Below are 22,966 nucleotides of genomic sequence, written 5' to 3'. Positions count from 1 at the left end.
AGAACTGCAAAATCAAGATAGTGAATCTGAATTCTTGAACAAACAAGTTGAGAGGCGTACACTCTCCCTCTCTCTTGCTCTATCACTCTCTTATACACATGCACACTCTAGCTCTCTCTCAATTACATTTATTTATTTTTCCCCCTTGCTAAAGTTGGCTTTTTTAAACTGCATTTAGTGAGTGGTAAGTGAAACAGTAAGTCCTTAGAACTGTTATTGCAGTTCCTTTGCTAGATGGGTATTTTTTCTTTACCTTTTTTCATTATTATTTTATACTCCTTTAACAGCAAAGCTGCACTTAGTGAGCTTGAAAAAGATCTAATTTGCTTTTTCTCCGTCCCTGTTTCACATCAGATTAATAATGCTGCCATGAAGTAGCTAGTAGCAGTCTTGTTTTTTTTTTTACCATGCTTTAGCTGTACATTAACATCCTGTTGGAACACATTTGTTTTCCGGTAGGGTGGACAATGTACATTTAGTCCATTGTCTAAGCAAAGGTAACAGAGAACTGCATAAGAAAGATAGTGAAGAGTTCAGTCCCAAGCATTTACATAAAATAACCGTGTATGAGGCAGAGAAAAAGCTAGTGTTACGGAAAGTAAAACATTTTTTGTATAATAAACAGTTGGCAAAAGAAAGACAAAAAAATAACTAGATACAGACATCATAAACTATGAAAATGGTAAGGATGATATTATAGCACCAGAGGGAAGAAAATTTCTGTCAAAAGGTAGTGGGTCAAGCATCCTAGAAGATTTACAACAAATTCTCATGACTCATACCTCAGAATTGGCAAATTTAAAGGATTAGTGAAAGAAAAATATGGTTCCAGGAAATGACTCCATGATAGTCAATATCTCAAAAAACTACACACAGCTTCAGGTACATACTGCTATACATATGAATGTTCCAGTTCAAATGTTAGAGTTGCTGAATAGGAAAATAATAGCCTCTGGAGATATAGTCCCAGCAGACAGACCTGTGGAGCACTACTTGTATCTTCTATTGAGATGAGGAGGTAAAGTGGTTTATAGATTCTTACTAGACTAGCTGCTGTTGTGGGCCATTTCAAGTGTAGCCAATTTTCCTTCCTAAAGTGAAAAATCAAACCCTGTACGTTGTGTTTGTTAGGCAAATACCTTAATTTAACCATTATGCTAATCACCAATGTAAATATCCACCCCAACTTTCTTTTTTTGCTCAGTCACTAACTCATTGAACTATTTAAATTGCTATTTAATTCATTTCATTTGTCAGTTATTCCCAATAATGTCAAATTACATTTTCTGATGTTTGGCTGAAAACCTACTAGTTAAAACAATCTGACTGACAAAGCAGACAATGCTGACAAACACTGGATGACATGCACCCCTACTGTACCGGTCAACAGCAGCAAATGTACTGTAAGGGACAGCAGAGGAAAGGGACTGCATGGATTCATGGGATATGGATGAAAGATGAGCAAAGCACCACAGGAGGGCAGATAATACAATGAACAACATGATGTACCACTACAACAGAAGCAGTAGTTGGGGTGTATGGCAAAAGGGTGTGGTTAACTCTATTAACATTACAATATGTGTAATATAGTGCCTGTACAGTACTATGTCATGTGTGAGCTACTGTTTATCAACAAGGTTGTGCAAGTTTCAGAGAATCTCTGAATTTACCTCTGCTGTCCAATAGTACACTAAGATAATGTTCCCTCAACATGACCTACCTCTTCATCTTTGCCATAGTAGGGACCCAGCGCTAGAAAACATATTTCCTATCATCTGTCAGCATCCCAAAGCTAACTACAATTCCAAATTAGGTTCCTCAACTAAGGACAACCATAAGGTATTCTTTAGTTACATCCATAATCTAAAAGGAAAGGCCCAGATTTGTGCCGAACTGGTTGTTAATGATACCACATATACCGAGCCTGTAGACATTGCTAGCCTGTTAGCTGACTGGTTCTTTGAAAACTTCACTCCCCTGTCCCCGCCACACTTACCCCAAGACATCCCTACCACCTGTCCTCTACCTTGTATCTCTAAAGAGCAGGTCGTGAACGCCCTCTCTAAGGTCAAAAACACAGCATCCATGGGACCTGATAACATCCCAGGCTGCATCCTACATGGGCTCAAACAAGACTTAGCAATACAACTGGGTATTCTTTTCAATCATAGTCTAAACACTGGTTTCATCCCAGCTGAATGGAAAAAGGCTACCTTTATCCCCTTGCCCAAAGGTGGCACTTCCACTCACCCCGGGAATTATACACCTATTAGCCTAATTAGTCTTATCTGCAAGGCTATGGAGAGAATCATCATGGACCTATCAACAAAGATATTGGTAATCTTCAAACACTTGACCCTACTCGATTTGGATTTGTCAAAGGGAGATCATGCCTGTTAAACCTGGTGGACTTCTTTGAAATAGTCACCAAGGCCAGTGATGAGGGAAAGTCTGTGCATACAGCCTACCTAGACTTAGCCAAGGCTTTTGACACTGTCCCCCACTCAGACATAATTGACAAACTCACCCAGCTAGGTATCAACCCGTATATCATATAAGGGTTGTTAACTGGCTCAGTGATAGAACCCATATAATCAAAATAAGGGAATCCACCTCCAACAAGCAGACCTGTAACCAGTGGTGTTCCACAGGGATCAGTGGATCAGTCCTGGGACATCTACTGTTTGGAATTTATTTTTCCAAAGTGCAAGCTATAACTAAAGGTCTGTGGCTGACAAAGTTTGCTGATGACTGCAAACTGGGAGTGGTCATAGTATCTGTAAACAATGTTAACATCTTACAAGAGGGTCTTACACAAATAAATGATTGGTGCCTAAGTCATGGCCTTAAACTCAATGCAAAAAAATGTATTATCATCCCTTTCAGTAAGAGCAATGTTCCTGCTGCCAACCACATCAATAACAACATCCTAAGTACGCACTCAGTGGTGAGAGACCTGTGCACACAGGTTGACAGCAACCTTACCTTTGATCACCATGTCTCCACAGTGGTAATTCTGTATTGCTCATCTCATAAGTAAGTGCATTGCCTCCAGAAAAAAAAGAAGTTATAACGTCCTTGTACTCTTCCCTCATCAGACCAATAACTGAGTACAATGCCCCTCACAAGGAAAATTCAAGGTCTTCAGCATCTGTCCTATGAGGATCGTCTGAAATCACTGTCACTTTATTCTGTTTCATATAGACTACTCAGAGGCGATCTCTGTCTTACATATAAGGCAATCTTTGACCCTGCTTTATTGGAAATGCTGCACATCCATAAGTCAAATGGTACATGGCTTACTCACTCTAATGGCCTTAACTTGGTATATGACATTAATGGAACCTGCTGGAGGGACAGATTTGTCTCCCAGAGGTTACCACACCTTTGGAACAGACTCCCACTTCATGTCAAGCAGAGCATCACATTGTTCCTCTTCAAATGCAATCTGGCCGATTGGATGGGTAACTATAAATTCACCCCAAGGGTTCCACCTATGTCCCTTTTGGACAGGGGTGATAGGTGCTGATCGTGGAAATAAGGGTAAAACTTGGCTATGTTTGTAGGGGCCCTAGGGTCATTAGCCTAATAACCTGCTATGATCCTATGATCCTATGATCCCATGATCCTACTGTACATTTGTAGCTGTTGACCAGTAGACTTGGGGGGTGCATGTCATCTGCTGTGCCTGTCAGTACTTTTACATTGTTAGCACAATGTGTCAGGCAGCTGTTCAGTGACCCGCAGGTTGTCAGCCAAACATCAGAAATCCTAGCAAAGAGTATTGTTATGCACTCAGTGGACAGTCATATTTGCAATGCTGACAACCAGAATGTATATATTAATTTTTCATCTTGCACTTCACTAATTGGCAAAAATGCAGATGTTGTTATAAAGTAGCCCCTACAAGAGATACTTGCATGACTGGAATGTTTACATGATTGACAAGAAATGCCTAGAAAGGTTCACAGGTTCATAGCTTCTTTTGTCGATCTTGCAGCATAATGGCCTGACCTTCAAGAAGCTTGATTGCACATCAGCTCATCCATCCTTAGTAGCTTTCACAAAAGTACATACATAGTACTAAGGCCAGCAATAGAGCTCATAAAAGCATATATCCCTTAATAGTGGTGAGAGAGGCAACGAGGTCATATACAAAAAAAAAAACTGCATCCTGAAGATGCAATTTTTCTTTTTGTATATGACCTCATTGCCTCTCTCACCACTATTAAGGGATATATGCAAAAAAAAAAAAAAAAAAAAAACGTATCCTGAAGATGGTGTCCCAACTCTCACCCAGCTGTCTATATAACCATAGCCACTCAGTGGAGAATGGCTTGATGGTCTGGATGGGAAGATAAGAGGGACAAAAAAAAAAAGCAAAATTTAGCCTGACTGCTTTAACACCACGACTCAACTAGAAAATAAACACTATTCCAGGCAATACAGCACACTGTGAACACACTATCAATGAAACATTAAAAAAATAGCAAACTCAGGTAAAATCACAAATAAGTAATTTTACAGTGGTGCAGCGGTTAGAGTTGTTGCCTCACAGCAAGAGGTTCTCTGGTTCGATCCTCAGCTGGGGTGCCTTCTGTGCGGAGTCTGCATGTCCTCCCTATGGTCGCATGAGTTTCCTCCGGGTGCTCCGGTTTCCTTCCACATCCAAAAGACATTCTGTAGGTGGATTGGACACTCTAAATTGGCCCTGTGCATGTGTGTGCCTTCCGTGGAAGGTTGGGCGCCGGGCTGGCAATTCAACACTGTAAAACTCTACTGCCAATCATGAGCAGACGGGTGATCCGCTGTGGTGACCCCTAACTGGGAAAAGCTGAAAGAAGAAGATTAGGGAACATTGTTATGACAAAATTATCTTTAATTTTACCTGATATACATTTGTCGTTATTTTTCTTGACATTATCTACTTCTCATACATACATATATCAAGATTTTTTTCAAGAAACGTAATGATTAACTTGTTCTGACTTCAAGAGGATGCTTATTCTGTATTCTTGGAATGTGTTCTGTAATGTATATATTATGTTTTTTTTCTATTATTCATATTTATTTCTATTATTAGGTCTAACAATCTGGTTTTAGCTCCCCAATGATGTGTTCCATGCATAAACATTCAAATAGAACGACATCATGCATTACAGAAATGACCTCTAAGTAACCTATATAAAATACAATATAATGTAGTCTTTCTGAACAGATGAAGTGGATTTATGTTCATATGTTCTTTGGCTGTCAATCTACTGGTTGATGGTCAAGTGTCTGTCACAATCTGGCTGAAAATGCAAATGCCATCATTCTGAAAAAGCAAAAGACACAACAGTTGGCAACAGCAATATATACATTTGAACATGTATATCTATATGTATCTCTATGTGTATATCTATATCTATAGCCACCTCAAGGGGGACTTCTTAGAAGGCTAGAGCACTGGTTAACTACAGCATTAACCCTTATTGCTTAACTAACCTTGAATCGCACTACAAGACTAAAGGTCATCTGCAGAGGTTGCACTCCCACTTGCTTCTAAGGAGTTATAACGTGCTGCGCTCAGATATATACTTCATTTTGTATAATCTTTAATTTGTGAGCACATAGGCATGCAAACAATGTTGTCTGACCTAAATGGAAATACAACTTATTCTCAGTAAAAACTTTTCCGCACTGACATACTTATTGTACTTTCCCATGCATTCCACAGCTTGTGTGTCACACATTGAATGTTTTAACAGAGCCCTAGATTGAAGACAAGTTCCTTCATGCTTTCAGATATTGCAGTATGTGTAGCTCAAACAATAGTCATGCAGCACACAACTTTAAATGCAGGTCAGTTTTCAATGTGTAGCCATCAGATTGACTGCCTGCATGTATCATCATGTCCCTCGCACCATCAAGCAAGTGACTCAGTATCCAGAAGATGACTACAGATATACAAAACTCAGTAACACATCCACCGAAGTGTAAACTTTAGTTTTAGAAATCCCACTCTATTAGCAGGTCATAGGCTGTTAATAATCAGTCTCTAAAACTGCCATTGTTTTTATTTTTTCAAGGCAAATGTTCATTTTCAGCCAATGTGTACATTTCTCTGGGGACCATTCAGATAAGCAGACCTAGCTGCTTGTGGTTTCTCAGAGCCAAAGGGAAAAACACAATTGTTTTGTAGTCCCTACTCCAAACCAAACATCTGATATAATGAACTGCATTCAGCAGTTCTGATCTAATTTCCTTCTGTCCATTGATACAATTCCGACTTGATACTTCTCATTTAGAATTAGCACAATGTACTGGTATAATCTCAGAAAATGTCAGCCAGCTGCTGTTAACCTGAGAATATTTCTAAGCATATAATTTCTAGAAATAACTAAAATTTCACAACAAAGTTAAAAACATTGCTGGGAGAAACAGATCAGTGGGCGATTAGGATTTCTTTATTTTCCTTAACCAGTTCAACGTCTTTTATGAGGTTTTCCATAAATCTTTCTATCTCGTATCAAAGCAATATTTTCCTAGCATCTAGGCTTTTTTCTTTATCTATACATACAATCATTCACACATGCATACATACGTACATATATACATGCATGCATTTGTTGACTGGGTTAGGCGTGATCTGCTTAGGTTAAGCACAGTGACATTAACAGTATTCCAACTTGTAACCCTGAATAACTTACATTCCTTTTCTACTTCTAGACAACTCCAGGTATCCTTCACCATTTTTACGAATTACATTTTAACTGTGTCCCTCAAAAAATGTGTTTCCTTTAAGCTTCAGAGCAAAAGTTTGCATCTAGGTGCCCTAACCCATCTAAAAATAATTGTAGCATCACCACTTCATACACTTCAGTAATGCATTTGCAGACCAAACGGCAACATTGCATCTTGCTCTCCTCTTCCTGATGAGATACAGTTCCAGTAGTTTCCCTTTAAATGTTTTCTGATATAATACCACACCACTGAAGACTTCCAGGACAGTGATGTCTAGGGCCTCATGAGTATGTCTATAACACAGTACTTTTATTAAAGCCAAATAGTGTCATCATCCTCCTCTGTTTGGTACCAGATTATATTCCCATTTCAGAATCACAATTGCACTATTTAAATACCTTTTCAAGACAAAAGGTTTACTATATGTTTTTCTTACTATATTGTATTTTATTTTATTTTTATTTATTTTATTTTGCTTTTGTTTGCCATGTTTGCCCAACTGGGTTTAGTCAAAAACCCTTTTCAGCAGAGGCCCAGATCGAAAAGCTCCAACATTTTACAAATAGTTTTAAACAGACATTCAGTAACATACATGAATAGACAAATAATTTACATTAAAATTACTGCTACATTTGCTAATTAGATTACAATAATATAAAAGCAGATGCAACTATTATGGTATGAAATACTTATGCATTAGTAGATGTTAAACACTAAACACTGAGCACTTGAAGATGTGTATTAGTGGTAGATATTCAATAGATCATGTGATTAGTTCTTAGAAATTCAAAGAAATGCAAGTGAGGGCTGGAGCACTGTAGGGCAGAAAATGTTAATATTGTAGTTCAGAAGTAGGGTGTAAAGCAGGTTCAGAGACAATTATAAATATTGCCATCATAAGGTTTATGTAGTGCATGAAGCTTGGTGATTACTCTCTGATATTCGGAAAAAGACAAACCAGTTAAGCACTAAAGTGGTGTAAGACCTGACCTTAAGAATTGTTAAGCACCCCCTACTAAACTTGTTAAGGTCAGGTCTAGTGCCAGGTGGTAAAATCGACCATTTCTCACCAGTAAATGACAGAGGCAAAAATAAAAGATTTGTTTCTGCCTGCTGTCCATACCGGGAAAGTGTCCCCAACTTCCTCAAATAAACTTAGCTGCTAGAATAACAAGATGTGTTAGCATCAATTTTCTGAAAGACACAAACTGTAAAACTCAAATGTATATCATTACTTAGCGACTTCAAGCCTCAGTGGTTTGCCTGAAAAGCACACATTTTATGAGGAACATACCAAAAATATGAAGTAATAATCTGTACGTTCTGCAAAAATCTGGACTATTGAGAGGCATGGAGGTGAGTGTAAACATAATGGACTGCATTACACTGCCTTTCTGACAGTATCCATTAAGTGTTTTCCAGCTTTGAAAGCAGGCAAAACACTTCACATTTTTTCCTTGTAACCAGTAGTACACAAAGCAGATAAAGCTCCATGCACTACAAGGAATTATGATTGTCACCGATCAAAACCTTAAATTATGTGTTCTCAACATGGATGCCAAGATTCACCTCCAAAGCAAATTTCTTGGCATCCATGTCTTGAACACATAATAAGTAGGTTAGAATTGATGACCCAATCACAATCCTCTATATTAGAAGTACAGATTTGGGGTATCAAGTTTCCATCAATTATACATCTTACAAAATATTCAGCAGAGAATCCTTGACATCCATCTGAAAGACCTTTACTGATACAACTCATTCACCACTATAGAAATAAGAGATTGTCATATATATATATATATATATATATATATATATATATATATATATATATATATATAGGTCTACTTCATTTGATCGAAAGACCATTTGACCTAAAACCATTTGATCAAAAGTTCATTTGATCGAAAACCAGTATTCAAGGCATAAAACTGGCAGGGGTGGCCCATGCTATTGGACTGCCGGACTGCAGCCCCCCCAGCTGTAAAACAGAAAGAAAAGAAAATAAAATAGAAAAGAAGAAAAAAAATAAAAAAAGATCGCAAATAGCGGACCTTCGCACATGCGCACTAGCAGCATTTCCGATATCCGGACTGCTGCTGAGACAGTCTGGGGCATGCGCAGACTGTCTCAGCAGCAGTCCGGATTAGTAAACATTCAAGAGCAGAGTTGTAACTGCATAGACTGTTGCTGGAAAGGGATCGGACTCAGACTGCAATGTCAGCAGGCTGGGAGTCTCGTCGGGGGAAGAACATCTCACAGGCTGTGGTGGATTTAATGCTCCAACAGACATAGGGAAGGATGTAGTGCATGGGTAGGCTTGTAGTGCTCCAACAGCTGTGGATTTAATGCTGCAACAAAGGGATCTACATCTATCCAGATAGGGTGTGGATGTGTGTAGATGCTACATGATGGTGGGTAGAGAATAAGGCTTGAACCCTGCACCTTGGGCCCAGGTGGCAAGAGCCTGAATTCCCTACCCACCACCATTTGTAAAAATGCTGCAGATTTTTTCCCTCATACTTGTTCTGCTCCTCATAAAATCTGTGGTTTCTGTATTTTTGTGTCCTTGCAAAGCCAGTAGTGCACTGGTACAGTGGTAGCATCATTGCCTGACAGCTACATGTTCTCTGGTTTGATTCTTGGCTGGAGTGCCTTACCTTCTGTGTGGAGTCTGTATACCCTCCCTGTTTTTGTTTCCTGTAGTGTCCTCCCATCTTACAAAGACATGTGTCTGTCTGGAGTGTTTCTCCCTGGGCCTCTGCTAAAAATTAGCTTTTGTTCCAAGTCAGACTTTCCTGGTTAACAAATGTTAAAAATGACACACATTTGAATATCAGACTTCATGTTCTTCAGAAAGAGCATGGTAACACAAAAGCTTTTATTCTAGCAATGTTCTAAGTGTATCAGATGGATATTTGAAATGTGTCACTATTTTTGGGACTGTATTCCCCCATTATTGGCTTCATCCAGGTTGTGTGCTAAGGGTGAGAGCTATGGTAAGAACTGAATTCACTGAATATGTTTGGGGGCTATATTCCCCCATTATTGGCTTTGTCCGGGTGTTTTTTGCTAATAGGTTGAGAGCTATGGTGAGAACTGAATTCACTGAATGTTTGGGGGCTGTATTCACCCATTATTGGCTTTGTTCAGGGGTTTTGTGATAAGAGGTTGACAGCTGTGCTATAGTGAGAACTGAATTCACTAAATGGTAGCCATTTAAGTTTCCATCTTCCTCTTTCACAAAACAGCTGATTTGGCATAGTGGTATGTTGCTCTGACTATTTTGCACAGGGTCTCCTGGGTTCAAGACGTGGCAGTGAAATGTATGGTGGTAATACAGCATTTTATTCTAGCAACTTTCCAACATTATACAAGCAATGTTTAAAATGTGTCCCTGGTTTTTGACCTTTTGCCCCCCCCCAATAAATTTTGGCTTTTTCCAGATTTCTTGTGCTGCAAAGTTCAGAGATACAGCTGAGTGTCGAGTAGATTTTACAAGAAGCTGAGAGCTGCAGGGGAACAAATGTTTAGTGCTGCTTATGCTAAGTCTGCTTGCATTGTTAATAGCACAACAGGTAGTGTACTTGCTTTTGATGCAGAAGGCTATGGGTTCTACTCCCACAGTAGATAGATGCATTGCTGATACTGTACTGTGTTATAAAGGGGGTGGATGCTGCAGTCCTTTTTGGCAAAGATACCTAGTAACTATGAACCTGTTATCAATTTGCTATCCATTCCCTATTGCAGTATTACTAGCTTATCATTTTTTTAATGCATGCAACATAGGCAATTTATTCTTCAAGGGCAACAGGCACTTTATTTGGAGATGAAACAATGACATATAAAGTTGTTTGCTAGCAGCAACCTCTTTATTAGTTACAGATTTCGTTAATGTGGATTTTACTAATTCAGAGATTGTGCATATTTACTGATACTGGTAGACTATAGAAGGTTGAGTAGACTTTTTATGATGGAAATGTTCTGAATTGGGCAGTTTTGTCATTGGTGTATGCATTTTGTTTCACTGTTTACTGGAAAATGTTCAAAATAATAAATTTAAAATGCCCTCTAACAACTGTACTGTATTGTACAAGGAATATAATGTAATACAGTCAGGAACGTGTATCAAAGAGCATGTGTATGTTTCATGTTCAAGGGGCCTATGATTTTGAAAACAGCCCAGAGTTAATTTTTATCTGCCACTGGCAAAATGTATTTTCTTTGAATGCGGGTTTCAATGCTGTTTCAATGCATGTGAGTTTCAAGGGCAGAGAAGTTTCAATGCTAAGTCTATTTTCATTGTGAGACTGCATTGCTTTGTTTAATAGATATCTATTTGGATTTGTGCTGTAAAATGCAAAATAAAACTTTCAAATGAAATTGAAATCATTGCAGAAGTAAAGCAGTATGCACATTACAGTGTTTATGGTAAATGGGGCAAAATAACCAAGGAATGGGACATTGGAATGGCTGCAGGGGGGAGGCTCCATTCGACCATGGTTTTGTGAGGGAGGGTAGCAAACTCAGACAGCCCCGGTTGAACTATACCTCTCAGTTGTCCATATGTTTGCAGAATGAATAGATATTCGCCTCTTATTTTTGGTTTGTTCCTCATAAAATTTGTGGTATTCTAGCAAATCATTTAGGAATGAAATCACTAAATGATAGACATTGCGTTTCAGACGTCATAACCTTCAGAAAAATGCATGCTAATGCAAGACCTGTTATTCTATCAACTGTCTTAAGTTTATACAAGAGCAATTTTTAGTAGTGTTTGTATGTTCCCCCAATATATTTGGCCTTGTCCAGATTTCCTGCATTAAGAGGTTGAGAGGTATGTCAAATCGCTTTGTAGAATTAGGAATATCCAAACCTCTCCATTGTCCCCAATTTTGGCTCAAAATGTTGCTCTCCCCTAATAATCCCTCCTCAAAATGGCAATTTTGGAAGAAAATGTGGAGGGTTTACAATTATATATAACTGTAATGATCAGAGTTATAGATTACTTTTATTTCAGAAATGCATGTAGATGCTCTTATTTTGTTAGCTGCTCAAGTTAACAGTGTTAATATTAAAAAGGTGTCCCTTTTTTGACAGGTTCCCAGCTGTATTGTGTGGCAACTTTATATTTTTTGCATCACATTTTGGTCTGTAAAATTGTGGTTTTCTGGCAAACTAGTAGCAAGTCATTAAAGATTGAAGTTAGAAAATAATGACAGACATTTGAGTTTCAGATTTCATACCCTTCAGAAAATTTGTACTAATGCAAGAACTACTACTGTTCTATTATCTAAGTTAATAAGAGCAGTATTTAAAAATTGTCCTTATTTTTGGGCCTGTGTCCCACTTCTAGTTCTATGTATGGCTTTGTCCAGATTTCTTGCTCTGAAGTTGAAAGGTATGAGTGTCAGAGCCATCACTGTCAGCCAGAGACATTTCAAATTGTGACATACTTGTTGCATCCCACGCCCCATTGTAGTGGCTCTGGATGTGTCTAAGGAAGGCAAGGAGCAATTATGCAGTGTAAGTGTGCAGAGTATTCCCCCATCCAAGGTAGACCACAAATACGACCATGGCTTTTCATCTGTCCTTGATTTTGCAGAATGTTCTGTTTTTCTGTCATATTTTTATACTGTTGATTTATGCTTCTTATTATTCAGGAAATGCATGCTGTCACAGTGCCATGTTGCTCTGTTTAAGTAGCAATGATTTAATGACCATCAGGTAAGCTTGTCAGAGATTGTAAGATGCAAGTAAGCTTTAATAAGCATACTGTTAAAGAATTACCAGCATTGAAAGCCTTTTCGTTGTTGCCATGCCGAGAATATTTACATAACTAGATAATGTATAAGCCTTGGGTATTGAAATGCATATGACAGTATTTGTAATAAAAGGACAGGATTACAGTATTTTCAGAAGCACATTACATTTGTTGGAGACTTGCAGTCATCTTTTGTTGGAGACTTGCAGTCATCTTTGCAGGCTTACCCGTAAACTAAACAGAATGCCAATCTATCATGTGTGGTCCATAACTTGTGCAGGAATCCTTTAAGCAATTTATCTTGAGCTTGTTTCTTGTTTCCTGTTCATTTTTTACTTTGATCATGTCTTCCCCATGAAACAAGTAGATAGTTGTGTCAGACAGCAGGTCTTTTTTGGATAAGAAACATTTTTACAAGTGGGGGTATCACAGAGATTGCTACTTTCAGCATGTTACTTGGTAATTTTATAAAGCTGAACTTAAATTATAATTAAAACTGCAGTACAAGGAGTAGTAGTTTGAGTTGAGTGCTGCTTGTTTTTTTATACTTGATTTTGACTGGCATTCCAGTAATGTATTTAAAAAGTAATTTATTTTTTCATGCCTCACAACCTGTTTCCATCTAGATATTAAGTAAGTTGTCATGTAGCCAATACATTAAAATATTTTTTTTCTTCTACACTTCATTTTGTCTTGATTGGACTCTCGTAATGACTGTTTGGCACCCAGGGTAGCGTATTTAATTAAAGTTCCAGTTGTTGTGGTTTTGAGCACAGCTCCACCCCCTTTCTGGTTGGCCACACCCCTTCCCATTGGCCCCACCCATTCAGCTGTCTCCTGCAGCCCTCCTTTAATTTGAAGTCACCAGCAGCCACTAAAAACTGGGATTTGTCCCCCTCTCAATGTTGTGGGACCCTGGAGTTGGTATATATAGTTGGAGGGTGGGGGGGGCGAAGCCCCCGACCTATTTTCATTTAAAATCTGTACTTTTTGTTTTATTTTCTTCTTTTAAAGGAAACTGAGTGGGGGGCTGCACTCCTCACCCCCCCTAACTATATATACCAACTCCAGGGTCACACGACATTGGGGAGGGGGACAAATCCTAGTTTTATGCCTTGAATACTGGTTTTCGATCAAATGAACTTTCGATCAAATGGGTTTAGGTCAAACGGTCTTTCAATCAAATGAAGTAGACCCATATATATATATATATATATATATATATATATATATATATATATATATATATATATATTTGTTTACTGGGAAAGTCCAACTTGGAACAAAGCCAATTTTCAGCAGAGGCTCAGGGAGAAACATGTCTTTGTAACATGGGAGGAAACCAGAGTACCCAGAGAAAACCCACACAAACACAGGGAGGACATGCAGACTCCACACAGAAGGCACTCCAGCCAAGAAATGAACCAGAGAACATCTTGCTGTGGGGTGACAATGCTATCTCTACACCACTGCATAGGTCTTTTCCAGTCATAAAAGTTTTTTAAGGTACACTTGTACCTTGTACACTTGTCAAGTTTTCTGTCCAAATGTTTCCACACAGATTGGCCTTAGTTCTGTGAACATTTATAATGTCTCTGATAGCATTTTCTATGACCCTCTCTTAGAAGGCATTATAAAATGTAATTTACACAAATAAAGGCCATTAGGCACACTCAGCTTGACTAGTTCCATTTCCTTCAGCAAACTGTTCAGATTTATTTCTGTTTCTATTTTCATATCTCTGTTACTACTATTCCATTATGAGTTTCATATGCATTTCTGACAGTTCATCACTCAGCAACCCAACACCAGTGTATTTGCCCTGTTGCTGTTACTTGGAATACACATTATGCACCCATCTTCATTTCCATGTAGAAATATTTCCACATAAATCCTTTTATCAACCTACAGCCCATCCTCTAATCACTTTAGCTTTTTAATAAACAGTTTTGCTTTATTTAAATGAGTTTGATATTTAAACCAGAAAAGACTGATGGAAAGAGAGGTGCAAAGATATAAGCACCTCCTTCCATCATATTCCCTTACAGCACAAATAGCATACTCTCTGCTTGCATCTATTTTGGTACTGAGGCTTACATCACATTCACTACCCTGCTTTGAACTACCACCACCTTTTTTTCGTAAAAATATATTGTTTAGGTTGATAGGCTACTATACTAAAATAAGATACGTTGTCTCTGTTTTGTGCAGCGTCTCTCCTCGGGTCTCCCTTGTAAATGGACACCAATTTCAAGATCAGTTGTACTGGTCAGGTTATTAAAATGCAATAATAATAATAATAATAATAATAATAATAATAATATAACAGATGTAGTGGAAAGAGGTACCTGGTATTTATAAGTCCGATAATGGAAATGTAATGTGAATTTACTTTGACTACACGTGTGCATTTTTGCATTGTTGTCATTAACAACAAACTCATGCATAAAAATAAGAATATGTGATCCCCGTAACTGGATATATCACTACAGATGAATCCTCAGCAATTATGAAAACGATAGCACATTACTTGGCTGCCCATAGGGCATCAGCTGTTACTGTCTCCCTCCAGTCACCAGGCAGACATCAGTATCTCTCCATTGTCATACATTTTATGGGATCTTAAAGCCATCTGTGTTTAATTTCCATGTCGGTTTAATTTCCTCTGAAGTTCTCAACCTCTACCACACTGTTTGTTTCTTCTCTTTTCTGTATCCTGTGCCAGTTATCTTCCCAGAAGATCTTAGTACACCCCACCATAGTTCAAGTTCCCATCTAGTCCATATCAAATGCAATTTTAGTAAAAATTAAAAAGAAATTACAGTTATAAGAAACTAAATACTTATATGAAAAAGTCTGAGGAAGAATGCACAGAAAACCACAATAACAAAAGTGCAGAAAAGCAATAAAAAGATATGAGTTGGAAGGACCAGAAATAATTGTAAATGGGATGCCAGATGTTTCCTGTGCAAGTTGCAAGAACTACAAGAACTTCAATAATTTGGCATAATAATTTTCTTCTATCTGCACTGATTTGCTTTTGCTACACATTTTCTGTTCTGTTTTGTATTTCATATTTATATTTAATTTGCAATAACCATTTCCACTTCTTACCAGTTAAAAAACAACATGGAATTCATTTTAATTGCTAAAAACAGGCAAGCTTAGAAAATTTTAATCAGGCCATACCAGAACCAAGACAGGGATTGTCTTGCATTCACAATTCAAAATAAGAGTTGAACCCAGGTTAATACATGCCATTATATTGCACAGGCATTGTTTACGCTGTGTTTGCTGCTCAGAATCATTACATTGATCATATCTGGCTTGATCTCAGTTTTCGTTTACATATATGGTGGGACCACCTAGCTGAGCCAGAACTAAAACTTCAGGACAGCTCTCATTTGCTCATTTCTACTAATTGGTTTTCTGTACTGCGCACACTCAGGCAAGGCAACATTAATCATTGTGTCTGATACTTATACAAAGTGATAAACAGAGTGAGTCATTTAATTGGATTCTAAATCAATGCAAACCAGGCGAGCAGAATCTTCTGTTGAAAGAGTTTCTTAAGTTGCAAAAACTACAAACTAGTTTCACTAACCAGTCATCTCCATTGTACTCTTCTCAGCTACTTGTAAGTTATGGTTCCAGATTTTAGTAACTTAACAAGTACTTCTTGTTGGGGATGTGTTTTCTATAAGGGAAACACTTGGAGTTGTTAATTCCCTTATTAGCTGTAAGCTTAATAGTTACAAGTAAGGAACATTTTGAATGAAAAATACATTTTTGGATAAAAAAGTAGAACAAAGCATACATAAGTAGATCAAAATAAACAATCTGCAAAAATAAATGATGAGCAGTTAGCAAGCAAAACAGCAGTTAAGAAAATAGCTGATGGGAGTAGCACAGGGTACTAATTGTAGAGCGGTTGTCTATTGGGGTTCGAAAGTGTTCTGCACGATATAGTGTTGGTCCATCTGCAAACAACTCCCTACACTAATGAAGCTGATTTCTCATCTCTGACCAGAAATGGCCAGAATTTGAAGGGAAATTCCTGTCTCTGAGGGGCCACAAGGGCCACCACTGCTGTCCCAAAGCTGTCATGAATGAGGAGCAGTTGAACAATAGTGGACTATGGGAGGATGAGTATGGTGAAGCAGAAGAACATTCTTCCAGTTGTACTTATGCACATCATTATGCTATTTTGGCTCGTATTCATTCCTGTCTGGAAGCACCAACAATGAAGATGAAGAAGAATGCCCTGCCCAGTCATATAAAGAGACGTGAGGATGGCATATGATACCAGAGGAGAAGGAAGCAGCTTATGATTAGGGATTTCTCAAGGTGAGCAGGAATAAACTAGAAAAAGTGTCTGCCTGTCTGTCTGATGTCTTAGCTAGACAGGGACAGGAAGCAAATTTATAGGATCGTGGTAAAACTGAATGGAAATGGAGCCGAAAGTTATTCTTCATTTTTAGAACAAATTACCTGACTGGAAAACTAATAGGGGTACTGGAAGAGTTTGTAAAAGGTACATGGGACCTTAGACAAACAGATCACATAGCAATATTCTTAGAAGACTTACTTGTGCATGACATAGGGAAAGCTATTATGCATCACTCCATGGGCTTGTCCCAGCCATCAATTAAATGATGCACATATAAGGGCTTTGACTTAACTGGAAAATTAAGACCCCCCCCTTTGATGAATGCAGACCTACAATGATGTGGTTATCTACATCTGTCTGGTGGGGTGATACCAGGTTTTATTGTTTCATTTCCAGCGACATAAACTTGTCCAGGAAGGGTACACAGAAAACATCAGGAAGGTTCTAGTGTCACCTTTCAGATCATCAGAATTTATTTATTTGTCCTTTGTTAACCGGGTTAGTCCACTGGGCTGGGGGCCCCGTTTTTAGTGGAGACCCGAGGAGAAAAGCTCCACAAACACATGATAATAAAGATGATGACAAAAAATAATACACATATATCATAACCAAACCAAGTTACATTGCAAGTTTAGGAACATTAAAAAGGGCAAGATAAAGAGACATGTGAGTAACAACATTAATGCCTTATAGAAATTATTAAAAGTATGCATTTTGTGCATGTACAACAACAAAATGACAGAGGTCAAACTGGTGGAACAAAATAGAAGAATAGGAAGTGGAGTGCAGAGAAGAGTGAAGAATAATTGAAGAGACAGAGAATAGCAAAGAGTGGCAGTTGTACCAGTTATAGTGAGTGGAGTGGGAGGAGAGGTGGTAAAGATAGAGTGGAAAGAAGGAATAAGAAGGAAATAGTTGGGGTGGCCAGGGAAATAAGAAGTAAAATAGGGGGGTAAAGTAGGGAGGAAAGTTCAGTTTTTAAGAGTGCTCGGTGGTGTAGCTATGGATTCACAGGATTGTAAGTATATATATATATATATATATATATATATATATATATAATGTATAATGTATGAAGGAAATAGTTCTGGAGAATAGCTAGTGATATGATGTCCACTACTGAGAATAACAGAAGTAGGTACACATTAAAGCAGAAAAAAACTAATATAACATAAAGAATACAAAGGGGAATGTAATAAGCATCGATTTCTGCTGTCTACATACAAATCTACTAGATCTAGTGACTTTGCTGGAATAATACTGTGTTGATATGTAAGGGAAATGTGGTAGCCAAAAACAACCTGACTATGATGAAAGGCAGAATTTATAGGAAAGATGGGGATAATAAAAATAGAAGAAAGAGTAGCCCTGTTTATAAGGACATGGTTCAAACTAGCAAAACAAGTTAGCAAATAAGGAGAAACAAAAGCACCGTGAGTCTCTCTAGAAAACTGAAGATAGCTACACAGGCCACATGAAAAGTGTATGCCGAACCCTTCTTCATGATGAGGAAATAAATAAGAACATGGCAGAAAGTATCCTTCCGATAATAAGGAAAAGTGTATGCCGAACCCTTCTTCATGATGAGGAAATAAATAAGAACATGGCAGAAAGTATCCTTCCAATAATAAGGAAAAGTGTATGCTGAACCCTTCTTCATGATGAGGAAATAAATAAGAACATGGCAGAAAGTATCCTTCCGATAATAAGGAAAAGTGTATGCCAAACCCTTCTTCATGATGAGGAAATAAATAAGAACATGGCAGAAAGTATCCTTCAGATAATAAGGAAAAGTGTATGCCGAACCCTTCTTCATGATGAGGAAATAAATAAGAACATGGCAGAAAGTATCCTTCCGATAATAAGGAAAAGTGTATGCCGAACCCTTCTTCATGATGAGGAAATAAATAAGAACATGGCAGAAAGTATCTTTCCGATAATAAGGAAAAGTGTATGCCGAACCCTTCTTCATGACGAGGAAATAAATAAGAACATGGCAGAAAGTATCCTTCCGATAATAAGGAAAAGTGTATGCCGAACCCTTCTTCATGATGAGGAAATAAATAAGAACATGGCAGAAAGTATCTTTCCGATAATAAGGAAAAGTGTATGCCGAACCCTTCTTCATGATGAGGAAATAAATAAGAACATGGCAGAAAGTATCTTTCCGATAATAAGGAAAAGTGTATGCCGAACCCTTCTTCATGATGAGGAAATAAATAAGAACATGGCAGAAAGTATCCTTCGAATAATAAGAGTACAAAAGGAAGCACCACTGAGGCAGAGTTGTAGCAAGGAAAGTAAGCAGCTGGGCAGCACAATTATATGATACCCCACCCATGCAGAGTATTTTAAAACAAAATTTGACAGCTTATAGGCTCTCAATTAGGCAATTGCAAGACAGTTTGTAAACTGTGTACATATTCTGATTTTTTTAATGTAGTTTAACCACCTTTAACATAAAAACAGTGAAATGTTTAAGTTTACAAGCTGTCTATTAAATAATTGTGGTTGCAGCTGCTCAACTGACAGCTTACAAACTGTCAAACTTTTGTTTTTAATTTTGCCCCTCCACAAGTTAGTTCCTGAGGCAGGTGCCCCATTCATCTCACCCTTGCAACAGCACTGTACTGAGGGGAGACTTCAATATGCCAGATGTTAAATGGAATATCTAAACTGTAGACAAATCTGAAAGCAGGATCACTGTTTATCCCTTACAATGGTTGGGACTCATACAATTATTACCAGAACCTGCACAACAAACAGCAGTCTTTGAACTGGTGTTCAGAAAAAACAGAGTGAAAGAGAAATATACATATGGGAATGAGCAGCAATTTGTGAATGAATGATCACCGTAAGGTGTGGTTCACAATAAACATTTTAACTATTGAGCTGAAATAATAAAGTGAGAAATCTGGACTACAGGGACAGACTTTGCATAAATGAGATATCCATCCATATATATGTATATATGGGTCTATATTACATCAACGAACAATTAAATGTTCAAATCTCTAAAGGTCGACATTTAAAGATCGAACATTTAAATGTTCGAAGATGTAAAAAAAAAAAAATTAAACAAAAAAAAAAGAAAAGGGTTTTAGCAGGGGGGCAAGCCCCCCTGCTACTTAAATATACCAAATCCAAGATCGCACATCAGTGCACTACAGTGCGTAAATGAGAAATTTCCCCTTCCCTACACTGTAGCGCAATCTTGGAGTTGGTATATTTAAGTAGTGGTGGGTGTGGAGGGGGTTGGTTTTGTTACTTTGTTTTTTTTTTTGTTTTTTTTTTTATTTTTAAAGATTTTCGAACGATTAAATATTCGATCTGTAAAGGTCAACCTTTACAGATTCGAACATTTAATCATTTGTTGACCTAATATAGACTCATGTGTGTGTGTGTGTGTGTGTGTGTGTGTGTGTGTGTGTGTGTGTGTGTGTGTGTGTGTGTGTGTGTGTGTGTGTGTATGTATATATATATATATATATATATATATATATATATATATATATATATATATATATGGAGGTGGATCAGTGTGTTTTGTCATATGTTCAGTACATTGAATGTTTAGCAAGGAAGCTTGTTTTATTGAACTGCTGGTTCACTGGAAGCTTGTTTTATTGAACTGCTGGTTCACTGTAAATTATGGCATTTGCTTTGGGGGATCCCTACACAGTGAGGAGTGGGATTTTACCCTTTCCTCACTGTTTCAAGATCTCAGAGTTGGTATAAATAATTAGCAGGTGTATGGAGGGCATAGTCCCCTCCCACATGCGGGGTGCAGTAGAGTTTTGCATCCAGTATAAAATGGTGTTTCTTTTTTCTTTTTTTTTTTTTAATTTATTGAGTGTCAGTCATTTGTGGTTGATGTAATGAGTCAGTGACTTTGTGAGATATAATCATACATATATATATATATCTACTAAATTAGATTGACAGTTCCAAATATTGACCACATAAAAACTTGGTTCATGCAAAACTAAAAGAAAAAGAAAACGTTTTGCCCCCCCCCCCCACATCCCACACACCACCTGCTAATTATATATACTAACACCAGTATCACACTATACTGTTAAAAGTGCATATTCCCCAACTCAGGAAATTGTGAGACCTCTTACATTTGTCAGCCATCTGCTTAGTCAACCAAATAGTGTTGACTAAACATATATCATGTAAAAGCAAATTTGAGCATATATAGTAATGCAATCATACAGAGAGAGAGAGAGAGTCTCTCTCTCTCACACACACACACACACACACACACACACACACACACACACACACACACACACACACACACACTCACTATTATATGTAAAAGACACACCTTATTTCAGAATCTTTATACTTCATTATGGTTACCATATCATCTGTCTGCTTAACATAATACAAATATTGTCTGTATATGCAGCAGTCTTAGGATACTTTCAAAGATGCGTGTACAGCTCTCATACCACTAACACAGTAATAGTTGCTCACTTACTTACTGAGACTATCAGTGTAACATATATATAAGACAGGGCTTAGAAGACACCCTTGTCTTACGCTTTTACTCATACACATCCCTGTAGAGCTTATGTAACTATTTTATAAATCTTAATCAAATACAGTAAGATTCCTGCATTCTGATTTCCATTCTATGCAGTGTCAGTGGCACAACAGGTAGCATACTCAGCTTTGGCACAGAGGACTGGGGGTCTATTCCCACCACACCAGATAGATTGATTGCTGACACTGTAATGAAGCATAAGGGGCCTGAGTATGTTGTCCTTTGGATGAGATATCCTACAGTGGCCCCATCTACTTGAGTTGATAGTAGCTCAAGTGGATGAAAACATCCTATTAAAAAGTGTAGGAGAAGTTTTCTGATTCCATGGCCAAACTTTCCATACTATGATATAAATATTACCTCATTTCTCCTCTGAAAAGAGGCCACTAGCCTAGTGGGGCTAACCCAATCAACAAAGAATAAATACATAAATCCCATCTCCATTAACTACACTGCTAGTGTTTGCAATGAATGCACTATATTTTGGCATTCTACCTCAAATGTATGTCTTTTAAAAATAAACTGTACTAATTAGTCCACCCTTCTACAGTATTTAAACATTTTCATCAGTATCTTGTACCCTGCTTTATGTAAACATATTGGTTTTCAGATGTTACAATGCTATATTTTATTTTAAAAACAGAAAAAAAAAAAAATATATATATATATTGAAAGCCTGGCCAGCCTCTTCTGTTATCAAATGTCTACCCTCCAGTAGGTGTCACTAATACAACAGGCCTATCCTCCTCCATCTCCACAGGACGAGTCAGCTAGTGAATTTGCTCAAGTTCCTCCTCCCCTTCCCAGTCCTATCTGTGTTTACGCTGCTAGTCAAACATGGGTCACTTGAGCTGTAGTCAGGACTTCACCCCCACTACATCATGGGCCAAGGCAAGAGTCACACTCTTTATTGTCAGACATTATGTTGCAATCTTTTGCCATGTAGCAAATCTGAAATTTGAATACATTATGAGAACAGTTTATGAGCTTTATTCCTTAAACTGTGTTTGTCATAATTACATTGCCATGTATACTTGCATGTAGAAGCCTTCTGACTGGCCCTCACAAGATTCTGTTTCTTTGAAAGTACAGCTATAGCCAGCATTCTTTCCATTTACGATCCCTTTAAGTTCACGTAGCCATTTTGTGAGCTGAGTGCCTCCTGGATGATCTGATGACGCTACAGATGAGCTGTAGATAATTTACCAACTTTATTAGCCCTGTGCAGGGGATTCATCCAAGCATACACCATGTAAACCATGAAGAAGCAACATGTTAGCCAACTCAAAGCCACTAAATGTCAAGTCTTCATCTGTATACATGAAAGAAACAAGCGAAACAGCAAAAAACATAAAAGTGACCAAAGTGATTTATACTTGTTATTTTGTTTGCTATAGGATGAGACATGTCATGTGTGTGGTGTGTGTGTGTGTGTGTGTGTGTGTGTGTGTGTGTGTGTGTGTGTGTGTGTGTGTGTGTGTGTATATATGTATATGTATGTGTATATATACATATATATATATATACA

Source organism: Protopterus annectens, chromosome 6.part1, assembly GCF_019279795.1.
Source record: "Protopterus annectens isolate FY-2018-M chromosome 6.part1, PAN1.0, whole genome shotgun sequence".
Classification (NCBI taxonomy): Eukaryota; Metazoa; Chordata; order Ceratodontiformes; family Protopteridae; genus Protopterus; species Protopterus annectens.
This window is presented reverse-complemented; position numbering follows the sequence as displayed.